Raw genomic sequence first — 4338 nt, 5'->3', positions numbered from 1 at the left:
AGATCTGAATGCTGCAAACTATAGAAAGCTCATGAAGGAAATTGAAGAAGATATAAAGAAATGGAAAAACATTCCATGCTCATGGATTGGAAGAATAAATATTGTTAAAATGCCAATACTACCCAGAGCTATCTACACATTCAGTACAATACCAATCAAAATTTCACCAGCATTCAAAGCTAGAACAAGCAATCTTAAAATTTGTATGGAACCACAAAAGACCCTGAATAGCCAAAGTAATATTGAAGAAGAAGACCAAAGCCAGAGGCATCACAATCCCAGACTTTAGCCTCTACCACAAAGTTGTAATCATCAAGACAGCATGGTATTGGCACAAAAACAGACACATAGACCAATGGAATAGAATAGAAACCCCAGAATTAGACCCACAAAAGTATGGCCAACTAATCTTTGACAAAGCAGGAAAGAATATCCAATGGAAAAAAGACAGTCTCTTTAACAAATGGTTCTGGGATAACTGGACAGCAACATGCAGAAGAATGAAACTAGACCATTTTCTTACACCATTCACAAAAACAAACTCAAAATGGATAAAGGACCTGAATGTGAGACAGGAAACCATCAAAACCCTAGAGGAGAAAGCAGGAAAAACCCTCTCTGACCTCAGCCGCAACAATTTCCTACTTGACACATCCCCAAAGGCAAGGGAATTAAAAGCAAAAATGAATTATTGGGACGTCACCAAGATAATAAGATTCTGCACTGCAAAGGAAACAATCAACAAAACTAAAAGGTAACCAACAGAATGGGAAAATATATTTGCAAATGACACTATCAGACAAATTGCTAGTATCCAAAATCTATAAAACTCACCAAACTCCACACCCCAAAACCAAATAATCCAGTGAAGAAATGGGCAGAAGACATGAATAGACACTTCTCCTAAGAAGACATCCAGATGGCCAACAGGCACTTGAAAAGATGCTCAACATCGCTCCTCATCAGAGAAATACAAGTCCAAACCACACTGAGATACCACCTCACATCAGTCAGAGTGGCTAAAATGAACAAATCAGGAGATTATAGATGCTGGTGAGGATGTGGAGAAATGGGAACCCTCTTGCACTGTTGGTGGGAATGCAAACTGGTGCAGCCACTCTGGAAAACAGTGTGGGGGTTCCTCAAAAAATTAAAAATAGGTTTACCCTATGACCCAGCAATAGCACTGCTAGGAATTTACCCAAGGAGTGCTGATGCATAGGGGCACTTGTACCCCAATGTTTATAGCAGCATTTTCAACAATAGCCAAATTATAGAAAGAGCCTAAATGTCCATCAACTGATGAATGGATAAAGAAATTATGGTTTACATACACAATGGCATACTATGTGGCAATGAGAAAGAATGAAATATGGCCTTTTGTAGCAACATGGAGGGAACTGGAGAGTGTTATACTAAGTGTTATACTAAGTGAAATAAGTCATACAGAGAAAGACAGATACCATATGTTTTCACTCTTATGTGGATCCTGAGAAACTTACAGAAGACCATGGGGGAGGGAAGGAGAAAAAAAAAAGAAAGTTAGAGAGGGAGGGAACCAAACCATAAGAGACTCTTAAAAAGCTGAGAACAAACTGAGAGTTGATGGGGGGTGGGAGGGAGGGGAGAGTGGGTGATGGGGATTGCGGAGGGCACCTGTTGGGATGAGCACTGGGTGTTGTATGGAAACCAATTTGACAATAAATTTCATATTTAAATATATAAATAAATAAATAAATAAAGGGAGGATAGATCCCTCTGAAGATTGACCCTACAATGTTGCCACAGGTATATATAGTAAATATACCTTCTTTCTTGCTCTAAAGAAACCTGAAGTCATATGCCAGGAAAAGGACTACTAGGGAACAAGTAATACCCATACTTTCTGTGGAGATGTAAAATACTATCACAGTCCTCTAGTTTGAATGAGAGCTTATGGAAGCCAGGTAATCAATGCAATTATAGCTTAGGATCATCTGATAGTGAGTGCAATAAGTCCTTGAGCCTACTCTTTGGTAATTTCTTCAGGTTCTAAATGTATAATTGATGCACATATATGCAGCAGCTCACATTAGTTGGGGCAAGAGATATTATGGAAGGAAGTTCCTAAAATTTGCATCCTAGCTAGGGTAAATAATCAGAAGTAATCAAAGTAAAAAAACCAGAAGAAATGCCAGATCGCATAAAGAATCACAGAGATATCCACCATCATCAAAGAACTGAAGGATACAGTGGTGGTACATCATATCTCAATCAATTCATCAAGGCCTTCATAAACCCAATGGATCATGGCAAATGAAGGTGAACCTCTGAAAACTTAACAAGGTTACAGTTACTGTGTACAATATAATCTCTTTACTGGAGCAGATCAGCACAGCTTCTGGCATTTATTTATGTAACAAAATTTCCCTAATTATGAGGGATTAGAAACAGTTTAGCTTTTCTTTTCAAGGACAAGTTTACTTTCATTGTCCTGACTTGAAGCTAGTTAACTCGTGCTCTCTACCATAGTTTATTACTTAATTTGGCACTAAATAATAGAAAGTATATATTATATATATATTATAAACATGTGTTTATAATATAGAAAATATTAGAAAAATATGTATATATGTAATAAAGAAATATTAGAAAATATTAGAAAAATATATAAATATAGAATATAGAATATAGAAAATATTAGAAAATATATATAATATATATTAGAAAAATATATATTTCTATAATATAATAGAAAAAATACATATGTATATGTAATGTGTGTATATTTTTTCTTTGATACTACTAACCAGAAAATATACATTTGATCTTTGAACAATGCAAGGATCAGGGTGTCAACCCCTAAAAATCCACATTACTTTGATTCCCCAAAAACTTAACTACTACCAACCTACTGTTTTACTGGAAGCCTTACCAATAATATAAATTTGATTAACGCATGTTTTATATGTTATATATATTATATATATTGGATTCTTATGATATAGTAAGCTAGAGAAAAAAGTTATTAAGAAAATCATAAGGAAAAGAAAATACATTTACGGTACTCTACTGTATTTATTGATGCATTTAGTTTACATCACCTCTTTATAAGATGAATTGTCTGTCAGTACCTATTTCAATATTGACACAATTCAATATGACACAAAAAAATACTGTAGATGTTAAATATATTGCTAACACTAGACATCAAAAATGAAAAGATGATGTAAAAAATTCATATTTGTTTATAGGTATAATGATTCATGCATTGATAATGAAGAAACAGCAATGTGATTGCTTTATTGTAGTCTAGCTTATACACTAATGAATGAACCATTATAAAATTTTTATGATATTTGGTATTGCAATCATTTTTATAATACAGTATTAGAAAAATTGTTACATTTTTCAAGAAAAACCGCTTACCTGTGATGATAGGGTGATATGCAGTTTCTCCAATTATGAGTCATTCATACTGTGTGGTAATGTAATTCTTTGAAAGCAAAGTTATAGAACAGTAAGAACACTAACACATTCTTAATTTTACATTAAATATCACTCACTTTATACGTGTGCAAGGATAGACTATCCACTTCCATACAAGTCTTGCGCAAAGTTCTACAGGATGAAGACTGAGGCAATTATGACAATAATGACCCAAAAATGTCTAATACAGCCCTTGACGAACAGTCATTAGATTTTCATATGAAGACACACACACACACACACACACACACACACACAACACTTAAGTTTATTAACTGTATGGCATGGTGATTTATTTACTGATAAGAACAGATACTACCCTTGATCTTAGTCAAAAGGCCGAGAAGCGATAGTGATTTACTTACTATTCATTAAAAGGAAGTGGATCATCATAAAGGTCGTCATCCTCATTGTTTTCATGTGGAGTACACTGAGAAGGAGGAAGAAGAGGGATTGATCCTGCTTGCTATCTTAGGGGTGGAAGAGGTGGAGGAGTGGAGGTGGTGGAAGGCAGGTAAGAGAGGCAGACACGTTCAATGTAATTTTATAGAAGTATATAAATTTTAATATATTTTAATTTTAATTTTTTATTTCTCTAAAAATGTTTCTATACAATACGAATCCTTCTTCCACCATTTGCTTTGATTTTAGTGTCCATATCATAGAAGGGTCCATGTCATAAAAGAAGTCAAAAGCAGTCTTGAATACTCAGAAACTTTCTGTCAGTTTGTCTAATGGCAATTTGTTTTCTGGCACTGCTTCTTGTGTGTCTTCCTCCTCATAGTCTGGCTGTGGTTCAGAAGCACTCATCTCCATCAGGATATCTTCTGTTAATCCCTCTGGTAGGTGTCTATTAGCTCTTGAATTTCT

The 4338-nt window shown here is 34.7% G+C and overlaps 1 pseudogene; it reads right to left on the bottom strand.

The window, feature by feature from the left end:
• Positions 1-3642: 3642 nt before the first annotated feature.
• LOC124521492 (uncharacterized) lies at positions 3643-3819 on the bottom strand (annotated as a pseudogene).
• Between the last annotated feature and the right edge of the window lie 519 nt (positions 3820-4338).

The sequence above is a fragment of the Lynx rufus genome, unplaced genomic scaffold, assembly GCF_022079265.1.
Source record: "Lynx rufus isolate CCGP_SWC_20201006 ecotype Redwood Valley unplaced genomic scaffold, mLynRuf1.p SCAF_3, whole genome shotgun sequence".
In the NCBI taxonomy this organism is placed as follows: domain Eukaryota; kingdom Metazoa; phylum Chordata; class Mammalia; order Carnivora; family Felidae; genus Lynx; species Lynx rufus.
The sequence above is the reverse complement of the archived record's forward strand: the minus strand, read 5'-3'. Positions and strand labels throughout refer to the sequence as shown.